Consider the following 13,854-nt stretch of genomic DNA (forward strand, 5'->3'; position numbering starts at 1 on the left):
ATGAATGCGTATCTGATGAACCTTATCTGATTACTATGATAATCATTGTGAAATATTTGTTATTCACTTTTCTTGATAACTATGCTTAATTATCGTGATGATACGATAAACTTTGGGGGTTATACCTCAATGGGATAGCCATTGATGCTATCAAATCGTAATCAATGTATAGGAGATGCAGAGGGTGCGTATGCTGGTGTTCAGGTGGAATAGGAGGAACCAGATGATCTTGCAACTCCCTATTATTGATTTCATTTGCATTTAAGTTGTACTGTCATATATTATTATAACTTAAGACATTAGTTTGTATAAGTTTTCAGGTAGCCATTTGAATATTTGGTTATGTATATTTAGACTCCCTCTTATACTTAATTCGTTTATATTCCACTAGTTTACCAACTCTAATAAAGGAAAAAAATGTATGTGAAATTTGAGTCACCGTTAAAGGTTAACACTCAGGTTTTTGGAAAATGAGTACTGTACTTAGGTTTTGGGAACGAGGGTGTTACATGAATAGAACTTAAACTTCTCTGTAGGAACAACCTTGATGAGCATGTCTGCTGGATTCACGCTGGTGTGAATCTTCTCCAATGTTACGCCTCCTTCCTCAAGCATCTATCGGATAACACGGACATCCAACTAATTGTCCCACTCGCTAGTACAAATGAGTAACCTAAAGTCATCTTCTTGGAATCCACACTACCTGCATAATCAGAATCCACATACCCTTCTAACTTTGTTCTTGTCTTCTCAAAAGTTAAGACGTAGTCTTCTGTACCATCTCACCGCCACTCAATATTGCTTGTCGGGGTATTTGCTCCCAACACTGGTTGCCCGTGAAATCACCGATCTAACACAGACCATGGCATGCACTACCAACCGCATTCGAATAACGCTCATGAAATATATCATATTTTTCCTCATCTATTTTGGAACATGTTCTGAGGAAAGCTTTTAATTAAGTTGCGTAGGGAACGCTCACTGGCTTTGTCTGGTCCATCACATCCTTGATTATTACCTACACAAGGTATTCTACCTATGATTACCAAAACCTGCTCATCTTTAAGTCTCTATAAATATCATTGTCGAGAACCTTCTTTGTAGCCCCCTGATCCTTCATCCTAAATGTCTCACTTAACTAAGTCTTTAGTTCATTAATTTCAGACATGTCATGATTGGCGATCTACATGTCATCAACATACAATTCTTAACTCACCATGAAGGAATCAAATTATAAACCACTGCCTAGGTGATAGGTCGTGCAACGACCTCCTGTAAACTTTTTTCTCAACCCCTTTAAACTTCGAACCGTTCTGGTTACTTCATGTAGATCTGCTCTTTCAATTTTCCTTGTAAAAGTGTAGACTCAACATCCATCCTTTCCAGCTCAAGATCGCATTAACCAACCAGTACTAATACGAATCTTATAGACACTTGTTATACCGTCGTCGCGAATATCTCTGAGAAGTCAATCCCTTCTCTCTGAGCATGACCCTTCGCTACCAACCTTGCTCTGTATCTATGTTGTATCCCCTTGAAGATCCACCTGCATCTAACCGCTTTTCGGCCCACTAGAAACCCCACCGGCTCCCAAATGTCTGTTTGGTACAATGAGTTTATCATATCGTCCATAGTCACCTTCCACTTTTTACATCAGCCTCACTTAGAGCCATCTGAATAGTAGATGGATCCCCCTCGCCTGTAACGAGAGCATATGAGATATTGGAGTCATCCATATACCTCGCCAATATCCTACGATTATGTTGTGTGATTCTTCTCATAGGTGGCTGCTCCACCTACTCTGTATCTCTATCCGCGTGTCTCAGCCTTCATGCCCTACCCGCTCATATGGTCATGCCCATCATGCCACACACGTGCAGAGGTGGAATTCGCTACAGCCACTGTAGCTCCACCTATTGAAGTGCTCCTTATCAACCTATAAAAATTACTAAGTCATTACGCGCACTTTCCTGATAATACGTGCCCCCTTAAATACTTTAAGGACACCATCAATACCCGTGAACCAGCACCCTATAGCCTCGAGTGCAATAAGAGAAATCAAGTTCTTTTTCATGTCAGGAACGTGCCTCGCCCCAGTCAGGGTACGCTGTCCCATCAAACATCTCGATACACACCGTACCAACAGCCATGACATTATAAGCATTGTCATTGTCCATAAACACCTATCCACCAGCGCACTCACTATAACTGGTGAACCAACTCCGATGAGGAGTCATGTGACAAGATGCCCCTATGTCTAGAATACACTCATCCTTACGATCATCGTATAAGTATCTGATCATAGACACATACAAAATATCACCATCTTATCCACTCGATCCATCTGATGTGGCAGTGTTGGCCTCCTTGTATGAAACCTTAGCGTCTTCTCTCTTAGATTTAGGTTTTGTGCAATCCTTCTTCACATGTCCTCTCATCTCACAATTCCAGCACTTTAATTTACCTTTGACTTTGCCTATGGACCTAGTTCTTGACCCTGAAGATCCTGTAACTTGCTCAAAATTTCAGTCCCTCATAATCAGTACATCAGAAGATGTCCCCATGTCGCTGTTACGCTTTCTCATGGCCTTCCCTTAAAGAGCTGAGATAATGGTGTCGACACTCAGGGTTTTATTTACAGTGCACATCGTGTCCTTAAATGACTCATACAATGTCGAAAGAGAATTCAACAACATACATGCGTGTTCCTCATCTTTGATCACTTCCTCCATATCCAGTAATTTGTAAGCTAATTTATTAAAGTTGCTGATTTGGGCCTGCAGATCTCCATCCTATGCCATCTTGAAGGTTTACCATTATGACTTCAAGTGTAGGAGATTTTCAGAGGATTTTTTTCACATAGACATCCTCTAACTTCACCCACAACTTATCCACAGTTTTCTCCCTCATAACATTGTAGAGAACCTCATCCGTGAGACATAAACAGATGAAGGCTAAAGCATTACTATCAAGAGTCTTCCATTCTTCATCTTTCATTGTCGGCTTCTGCTCCTCAAGAGCCTTAACTTCGCCTTGCTTAGTTAAAAAACTAATCCTCTTAATCTTCCATAACTCAAAATATTTTTACCTAAGTACTTCCCAATATCAAACTTGGTGTTTTCCATTATTGCTAATCCTGCAGATTCAGATCTGTGCCCCAACGATATCTCTGATACCACTTGTTGGGATTTGTGCTGTGAAATCACACAGATATGGATCTAGGATAGCAATCCAAGAGCACCAAGCAATCATAAGAGAACACAAAGATTTAATATGGAAAACCCTTGCGGGAAAAAAACCACGGCACAAAGTGACATAAATCCACTATGAAAGTATAAATTACAAAGAGAAAAGACTTACCCAATTCAAACAAGCTTAAATATCACCCTTACTACACTCTTTGAAACCTTAGAATCCTTCTATAAATCCTTAGAATACCTTTAGAAAGCCTTAGAATTCATTAGAATAGCCCTAGGGTGTAACGCCTCGTGTTTTCAGGACCCGAGTATATGACCCGTTTTCCAAAAACTCGAGTGTTAACCTATAGAGAGCCAAATTCCATACATGTATTTTTTTTCTTTCATCTGTCAAAGTTAGTAGTATAGTGTAGGATAGACAAATCAACATAAAGAGAAATTTGAAATTTCATTTAGAATATACAAGAGGTTGCACATAATGACTTATACAAACCAATGTCTCTGAAATTAACAAATACAAGATTTACATGACTTGATACATGAGAAATAAAAGAATCATATAAATCTGAGCCGCAAGATCGCGCAGCTTCTCTTGGCAATACAGCCCTACATCCCTGTCACTTGTACCTGACTCCTCAGCAGTCTGAACCTGAATATTACTTAAGCCAACTGGGCTACCTGTACGGTTATATATTTGATGGATGAGTCACTACCAAAAAAATGTTCAAAGGCTATGGACTATGCTAGTTTTTGCCTACGGATATAGACCGTAGATACATTACTACGGCTTAAATCCGTAGCTAAAAATAATCAAACTGCAGCTAAAAGCTAACACCACCACTCGCACCTACAACCTGGGACAGTCCCACAAGGGACTCTACGATGCACATTAAAATGTGTGTGCTTCATCTAATACATCTATTCATTTTTAAAGAGCATTTTTGGGCAAGAGCCCAAAAAAGGAAGTAGATCAAAGGCTCAAGTGGACCACATGGTAGGAAATAGTGGAGATTAAATACCTACCATTGATCGATGGTGTGGTTCAAGTTGACCTTTGAATTGCCTATATTTTGGGGTCATTCCCTAAAAAAAATTAAAAAATTAATGGACGGAGTGGATATATGAGATATATCATGATGGATCCCCCAAAGCCGCCCTTGAGAGGGTCGTTCGTCACCGTTAAAACTGTGCGAAAGTGGATGTGCGGTGAACGGCTACGGTCCAGAGGGCTTTAACTACGGATTAAAACCGTAGAAGGGTCGTAGCAGTTAAAAATGCATAAACTCATCCCGCGTTGCCCTCTTTCATTTCCTCCCTCACACGAAACCTTTCATCTCCCTCCACTGGGAAAAAAACCCATTCCACCCACGTCCATCTCTCTCTCTCTCTCTCTCTCTCTCTCTCTCTCTCTCTCTCTCTCTCCTCTCACGAACCCCTCTTCTCTCCCTAACCATCCCCTCTCTCTCGATCTCACGAAGACATCCCTCTCTGACGCCATAATCCGCGTCCATTTTAGGTATGCAAGAATGATTTTCTTCTTCTTTTTCTCTCTTTTGAATATTCATATTGCTATCTTTTTTTTGTGGAATTGGATTGGGTTTTTTTTAAAAAGAAACCTACTCATTTGAGATCTCCACCTCCATAACTCTAGAAGGGGATTTGCATTGAACATATCCTCTGTTTCACCACTGCGGTGGCTTGCCATCACACCCCAACTAGCCCGTTTGGACATTTTCACAGCTTCAATGCTCTTAGTGACAGACCCAATTTAGTTCACCTTTAACAGAAGGGCATTGCAGGCCTTTTATTTGATTACTTTCTCCACATGCTTAGGGTTGGTGACGAGTAGATCATCACCAACAATCTGTACTTTCTCACCAATCTCTACAGTCAGCTTAGCATAATGATCCGCATCCTGGTACAAGAGATGGGATGGTCATCATATATGGGACACCTGATTAGACGTAAGCAGCACAAAGCCTTCTTCAAGCTTTCATACTAAGCTGACGGTTGTTGCTCCAGGATTCTCATGCCCAACTTTTATGGTCACCTGGATGGGACAGGTGTAGATTTGAACTGCCACTGTTCTATACCGAGTGGGCCACGCCATGGGATAAAAAAAGGTAGATTGGGATGCTTACCATTGAGGCCACCTTTCAGCTTATCAAAATTTTGGGTCAGGCTTATATTTAGTTTTCTCGATGTGGGTTAGAGTCACCTTATGAACGGGTTGGATGACATACAAACATAATGGGAGGTCCCAGTTCTAATGTCAGGCATCCCCCATCCATACCTTTCACTGTGGTGTGGCCCACTTGAGCTTTGGATTGACCTGATTTTTAGGGGTATGTACTATAAAATGATGGATTAAGTGGATGTCACACACACAGCTTCTTTTTTCTCTTTTTGGGTTATGCTGTATCAGCAATTTGGACGGTCTGGATTGTGGGACAATTATGCCATGTGTATGATTGAATAGGAGTGGCAATGGCTGTGGCCCAGTCGTGTATGGACAGGGCTTGGTCCGCTTGGTTCTTATTATTATTTTTCTGTATTTTTGCTCTGCAGATTCTTGAACTACCAAGTCATCCTTACTTTGTTGGTGTCCAGTTTCATCTTGAATTCAAGTCGAAACCAAGAAAACCTTCTGCACTTTTCTTAGGTATCGTCTCTATTGGCTATTAATCCTTATAGCAAGTAAATGATAGAAAATTTGTTGTTTCTTCAATTTAAGCATGTATCAGTTGAAGCGCATGCCTCCATGCAGAGTGAGATGATGTTGGAATCGCTTGACAATGTCTTAGACGATGATGAGGCCGAAGAGGAAACTGAGGAACTGACTAACCAGGTAAACTTTGCCTTTATTTAGTACTAGAATCTGCTTTATGGAGCTAACCATGTCATTGGTTAGATGATTATCCCTTCAAGCCTCCCAAGATGACTACTGCTGATCTCTCATTTTAGTGAGCAGTTGGGGACCTTGAATGAAGAAAGGTGTGTTTTGAAGTTTAGGGGATAGGAAAAGGTTATATGCTTGAGGAAACTTTGAAATCAGGAATATTTGTAACATTTGAAGTTTTAACTAGGAGACAATTTTGGCATGTACTGACATCCAGATCTTGGCAAGAAAAAAAAACATAGAATATAATTATTTTGGATCAGTTGGTTTATTTATTCAGGATGAAGTGGAAGTTTCTTTACTGAAATAAATGGTCTTTCTCCTTTAGCTTACTCCATTGAGAAACAAATTCCATGGTGGATGATATAAGTCAAATTGGGTGTGGCTAGTCCTGCTCTATTTGTTGTTGTGGCTAACAATGAGGTGTGTGTACTACTGTGCTAACCAAAAAGAAAAAGAAAAAAGTCCTACTCTATTTGTCGTTGCCTCTTATTATTTATATCTTGAAAGGATATTGTCCTTGTTTCTCACCTTCCATGAAGTTGTTGTCACTGATGTCAAATGTTTTTTTTTAATATTATTATTGTAGTTTATGCAGTGGTAAAAGTTCTTTAACATTCAATTTGATCTATTATCTTGAGGAAGACTAATGTGACAATGAGATTTTGTCAGTTTCATATTTTCAATTTTGAGAAACTAAGTAAGAGGATTGAATCTATCCAATATTCTGGTTGCCTTCCGTACCAAAGTTTTGCATCCAAACATCAACAGTAACAGTAGCATCTGTCTCGACATTCTGAAGGAGCAGTGGAGCCCTGCTCTCACAATCTCCAAGGTGACTCAGTTCTTAATCTGCCTTGCTTCTTTTTAGGTCTTCTTGTTTGTAGCATATTCATTTTGCATGGTTAAGAAATATCCAACGTTTCAATCATTGATAATGATATTACCTGGCTCAAGGTAATTCATATGGCACTACAGTGGTTCTAAGGTATGGCTTGGTGAATGACCATGTCGGCATGTGAGTCCTATTCGACATTCACGCATCAATGGGTTCCCTACTATTTTGAGTTGGCATGATGCTTTACATGTCAAGGTGCTTTTTACCTAGCAGTTTGCCCATCAACTACCCCTCCATGGCCTTACCATGCTTGCTTGCCCTTTGATGTGTGCATGTAATAGTTGTTATTGAGAATCAATACCAGATTACCATGTAGTTGCCTAGCAACTACCCCTCCATCACCCTACCATGCTTTGCTTGCCCTTTGGTGTGTGAATTTTATAGTTGGTATTGGGAATCAATACCAGATTACCAGGTTGGACTGTAATGTGCTTGTGAATGGTGTCAGTATAAGCAAGTGCCACGGTCAGATCTGAGAGCCCAGGTGGGACTGTAATGTGTTTGAGACTGATGGCTTTCTTCTTGACACTTGCCCGGGTCTTTTAGCCCTAGATTCAGAAGAGAAGACTAGCATATGCAAAACATAAGCATGTAATAGCAGGAATTTTAACGCACGTGCACTCGAAAGCCACTCTAAGAAGGCTCCTTAAAGAAGATGGTCAGCCTGACACAACGTCATAAAGAAGTTAGATCCCAACAAATACTTTCTGCAATTTTCAACATCTTTTTATACATGTTTGATATTTATTTTCTTTCTTGTTGTAATTACAGATTATTTAAGAGAATCGATGAGGATAACAACACATTTTTATCAATTCATGAGTTAACAGCACTAATCATTGGAATCAAATTTGACAAGATAGATTTAGATAGGGATGATGCTATGAAAAAGGTAATGGATGAGTTTGATACATCGAACGATAATTAACTCTCTAAAGAAGAGTTTGTGAGAGGAATCTCAAAATGGGTTGAGCACGCTAAGCATTCTGTCCCTCAACCAACTATTGATCAAAATATATTAATTCACGACTTTCATCAGGTAAGTTGCCTCATTCTCATGGTATTTTTTCCCATAATTGTCATAAGCAAACTCTTGACATCTTCAAAATGCATACACAGATAACTAAGGAAGAACATGACATGCTGATTGATAGGAGCGACGAAGTTGTAGAGAGCATCAACAATCCCTATTGGATTTATGCTAAAGCAATATCACTATTGCTTTTGGGAGCTATTATTGCAGCTGCATTTGCAGATCCTCTTGTAGATGTTGTCACCAATTTCTCTAATGCTACAAGCAAACCCACTTTCTTCATCTCATTTATTACGATGCCATTGGCTACCAACTCCAGTGAGGCCGTCTCCACAATTATTTTTGCCAGCAGGAAGAAGCAAAGAACTACTTCTTTAATGTTCTCTAAGGTCAATTTCTCTCACTTTCTAACCCTTTATTTCAGATAATATCAAATGAAGTTGCACAGTTGATGAAACATACGATGACTACCTGCAGCTGCAGTAACTGTTTTCAATAATCTCATCTAATGTCAGGTCCTTGTGATTGTCAATATGTGTTCATTTGGGTTGGCACAGGAAAATGCAAACTGTGTTAAGTCATATTTCTTTTATGCTCTTTTGCTGCCCCAAATTGCAATTACGTTTGCCCATTGCCCATTCTCTATTCCAATTGTTGGTTGGTGCAGAGTGCATTCACCTACTACCAAAACCCAAAAGCGAAGCTTCCAAATGCACCCTGAGATTTAAACACCTTTCAAGCTCTTTTTAGAACTTTTCATATTATTGCTAAAGCAATTTTTAAGGGGAAAAAAATGTGAATCACAGCATGTGTATACCCATGCCACATGAGCTAACTCAATCATCCAGCGAGCCATGCTTGTGCTAGGAAAATAGACAGAAAACCACCAACTATAGCATGTTTGGCATAGGAAAATGGACACAAAACCACCAACTACAGCATGTTTGGCATAGGAAAATCTCTTAGTTTGGAAGATCCTAGCCACCTATCGTACATGTGACCCAAGTTGAAACTTGGTTGTGTACATGATTCCCATCCACCACTAATGGATGGTTGGATATCTAGGAACAGAGTCTCGTTTAGAAACGAGAATGCTTGAATTTTGCTGTAGAATTATTTTAACTGCTCCAATTTTATCTTTGTTAACTATAGTTTCTGCTACAGGTTGTGAAATGTGAGTTGTTGGTTGTCCCTGCAAGGGAATTACCATCTGAGGAATGTCCAACCTGGCTCTCTAGTTCCCAATCAAGTAAATTTAGAACCACCTACCTATCCAATTCCTAGTCAGAGTGAAAGAAAAACATCGCTACCTACCTGAGTATATTGTGCATTGGACTTTGGCTCCCAGTCCTGCTTCCTACCTATTTCTTTTTCTTTTTGGCCTTCTATCTAATTACCTAAATTTCCTTCTATGCAGTTGTATTTTAATCCTACTACTATGAAAATGTTGAGCAACCTGAAGGTATATATTGTTGACATATGGATTGTCTTTGACATTTTGCATTTTGCATTTTAGCATAACTGTTGCACACTTGCTATATGTTGATGAAGTTTGGTTTTGTAGTATGAAAGCAATGCATGGTTCGTGAGGTGGTCAGATGGCAGTTTGCAAATTGGTAATGAAGTTCTAAACATAAGTTTGCAAGAAACGCACCCCGATCAATCACACATTTTCATTTGACATGGAAAGGTGGGCCTCCACAACTTTTGACAATTGCAATTGCAATTGCAATTTGGTCATTAATTTTGTGATATCAATTAAGGTATGCTGCTGTCAAATTTATTTAGCCTTGCTTTGTAGGATGGGAGTTAAACTACCTTTTAAATGAAGACTGTGGCACGAATGTTCTCAATTGTTCTCAAATGCCCCCTAACTTTCTTTGTAAGATATGTTGATTGGTGGACCATTTTGATGAGGGTTCATTCCAAAATTCCAATGGACCAGACCTCATCATAAAATGGACTGTCAATATGAAAAGATCTACTGCAATTCAAATATAGAAAATAGATTTTCAAATATTAGAAATACTTGATTATTATAATTTTATTTTACCTATCTTCCTGATACTTTTGCTACTCTCTCACACTCTTTACAAAGTTTCCTTAGGGATTGTCTTCTTTACACATTCTGTTGAACTTTTATCCATCAAGTGAACTGACAAATCATAGGTTGAGTGAAATCTTAATTTAGCTGAAATTGTTAATCTATTCTGTTTTTGTAAATTTAGTTGGTATTGCTATACCTATATTAGTTGGTATTTTGAATAGCTGAATGTTTATTTTGTCTTTAGCTGTTGCAGATTTTGCTTGTTCAGAAATGAGAAGATCAGTGTATGCTCTTGAGTATTGTCTTTCTTTTTTATGTCATCTCGTCGTCGTCTTTCTCTATAATTTAACTCTTCAGTTTTGAGGCATAGCTTTTTCATATGACTACATTGTTTGTATGATGAAATTGGTTTTCAGCCATGTGCAGTAAGCTTTCGGATTAAAACGAAGCTGAGAATAGGGTGTTAGTTGATGGAAAATTGATAACCTGTAGAGGTACATCCATGGAGTTCTCGCTTGCGATTGTTGAGAAGCAATTTGGTTGCGAGAAGGCATTGGATCTTGCTGTCAATGAGAACTTTAAAGAGACATATAACTATTATGTTGGGATTGTACTTTTGTGAATGGATTAAAATAAATGATTGTATTTGATTGAATGAATGAATGATTTAGCCATGAAGTATTTATCTATATTAGCTTATATGAGTTGATTTATCAGGGCATGTACTACAATGGTAAGAGATGCCATTATTATATTTTTAATTTTTAATTTTTTTTAAAAAGGCAATAGCTACAGCTATTAACCGTAGCTCTTCATCTGGAAACCGTAGCTATTTCTAATTTTAGCCTATTGCTACGGTTTTGCCTCTACTTTTAGCTACAGTTTTAATCCGTAGCTGTATATACTATAGAGCTATGGAAAGTATTGCTATAGATTTAATCCGTACCTATTGTTTCTAAATTTGTAGCCATAGCTTTAAGACCTATGGCTACGGTACCAATGGCTACGGTCGTGCTACGAACTATAACCGTAGCCATATACCTTTAGCTACGGCTTTTATCCGTAGCCTTTGTCCAGTTTTTTGGTAGTGAGTGGCTAACTCGGTGCAAATTCTCCTCAAGATTACACACCACCACATTAGGTAAGCATAGTTATAAAAACACATAAGGCATACAAAACAATACATGATGCAATTTTATTAAATGCATGGATGTATGAGTGCACATTGACCTGAGGATGCTCACCCAGTTAGATTTTGAGCAAAGCCTATGCAATGTGGCCGGTCACCAGTAAGAGTACATAGTACATGCGTAGTGTCAAACTCACCGAGAGTGGGTCGATAGTCGATGGTCAGGTAGCTAGTGAAATAATACCTAGCTAAATCCTATTAGGCACGTGCTACAGCATCCAGAAATAATCCACCCGCCATCGCCTGATTCTATGTATGCATGATTAACCCAACCATTATTAATCCATTTACAACCAGTAGGTTTAATAAGCTCAAAGGTCACTACAGGGAGCTCAGAGCCTAGGATAAGCTTACAGCTCGGGCATAGGTCTCATACCACCATCCTCGGCTCATGAGACTACCATCTTAAGACGTTTAATAGAAGTCTATCGACTAGTGGCCAATCATAATTCAATATATGGGGTTTACCATTGCATGGTTATATAGAAATAATACATCGAACCCGTATAGGAAAAATACCAATATTAAAGCCAACTCAGGCGCATATCAAAACTAAGCCACATATGGCAATTATCAAAACTAAGCCACATAGGGCCAATATCAAAACCATACGATAAAAACCATCCTTGAAAACCACATAAACACAACAACCCTTGGATCGTAGGCCCATATCAATATTCAACTTAAACTACTATTCAATAACCATTAAGTCAAAAATCCATTACAATCACAATCAATCGAGTTACATCCCAAGTATGGGTGTACATTTATAAGTGAGGGTTTCCCACTGATGTACTAGTTTAAGTTCCATAAGCAAACCACAAGTAATCCACAAGCATGAGAAAATATGTAGGATAAATATTAAGCATGTAGTCTAACAATTAATTCCAACAATTACACATGTGATTATAAGATGAAGATATCAATAATCAATTAAAATTAAAATAAAAACTATCACTTAAGCTAATGGGAAAATAGAAAGCTCAAGGGAAGAAATCATCACCTTATGTTTGAACTGCCTGCACCATCGCTAAGAAATGCGTGTTTCCTTGGAATCAATCCCTACCACTAATCGTAAAGTTGTATAATTAGATCCAAGCTTACACACTATTTAGGGTTAATGACTTAATCTATATTTTGGATTACCTAAGTTTTAGGGTTTTTGCCCTAGGGTTTAGTTCTAAGAGTTGAACTAGGATATATGTGTAACTTAAACACAATGTAATAATATGATTAGTTACATATTTATGTTAATGATATAATCAATATTTGTGACCATGGTAATACTAAGTATTACAATGTAATAGTGTAATCTATTTTTAATGATAATACCTTCAAGTGATGGATACTACACTAATATCATTAATGGTAATTTGTTCATAATAACTAACATTAGTGCAAACAGTGCATTGATGTAGAACTAGGTTTTCATCCTATAGTTTAGTTCCAGACTTAGATTCTAGGATTTGAACTCTAGTTGGTATATTAGTTATAATTTAATCTTAATAATTAGCAAATAAGTATTAACGTTAGTGTTATAATTTATATTAGCTAGCATATTAATAATGATGATTCACAAGTTCATATTTAAATATATCGATATTATCTATCATTCTTATAATGTCTAATAATCTCTTAAATAATGCAAGTAATAATAACAAAATTTTTACTAACAATAATATAATAAGGATTAATACTAATAATTATATTAATAAGGATTATACTAATCCCATAATAAAAGCGATAAGACTAATAGATATCGACAATGAATCTATTCATGATAATATTTAAGGATAGTAAATAAAATGTAGATGTCTAATAATCATAGTTTTGTTTATTATTTCTAATACTGATATACGTGACATGCTAATGGCTATTCATGCTTAGTATTCATAATAGTTAGGGTCTTAACTATGCTATCTAATGAACATCAACCTACAATCTATCCTATAGTTAGGGTTTTGAGAAGGACAAATTTCATAGTTACAATCTCTAATTAAGTAATCATATTTAAATTAAACACAAGAGGGTAGAGAGTTTATACCTTAGCGGAAGTTGGATGCGGCCCAAATCCTACTCTAATGAGTTAACTCGATCTTGAGTCAACTCCTTGACTCGGTTCCAACTGAGTTGGCTCGGTCTAGATCGAACAACAGACTTCTCTCTCTCCTCTCTTCCCTTTTCCTTCTTCCTTCCTTCCTTCTTTTCTTCCTCTTGCTGGAATGTCCGACAATGGGACTGGACAATCCAAACCTAAGCCTAAGCTTGGATCTACCATTAGATGGGTCAAGTCTACTCGACCAAACCACGCCCCAACCCAAGCTCTCACTCTCCTTCTCTCTTTTTCCTCTCCTCTTCTTCTCTTTCTTTCCTTCTTCTTTCTCTCACCTTCTTCTTCACTCAAACCTACACACCAGCAGGCTTGCTGGACCAAACCAAGCCCAACTCAGACCGTGACTCAGCTGGACTCAGTTTCAGCCGAGTCAACTCAGCAGCCACCAAGACTGCTAGTTCTCTCTCTCCCTCTCCCTCCTCTTCTCTCTCTCTCTCTCTCTCTCTCTCTCTCTCTCCCTTATTCCTTCTCTTTTAGA

At 38.1% G+C, this 13,854-nt stretch overlaps 1 long non-coding RNA gene across 1 annotated transcript; it reads left to right on the forward strand.

Annotated features, from left to right (window-relative positions):
- Window positions 1–5,958: 5,958 nt before the first annotated feature.
- LOC131231119 (uncharacterized) lies at window positions 5,959–10,752 on the forward strand. Its single transcript, XR_009164208.1, has 3 exons — window positions 5,959–6,045; window positions 10,328–10,358; window positions 10,501–10,752. It is a non-coding gene; the product is annotated as an uncharacterized LOC131231119 (long non-coding RNA).
- Window positions 10,753–13,854: the final 3,102 nt, after the last annotated feature.

Source organism: Magnolia sinica, chromosome 17, assembly GCF_029962835.1.
Source record: "Magnolia sinica isolate HGM2019 chromosome 17, MsV1, whole genome shotgun sequence".
Lineage (NCBI taxonomy): Eukaryota > Viridiplantae > Streptophyta > Magnoliopsida > Magnoliales > Magnoliaceae > Magnolia > Magnolia sinica.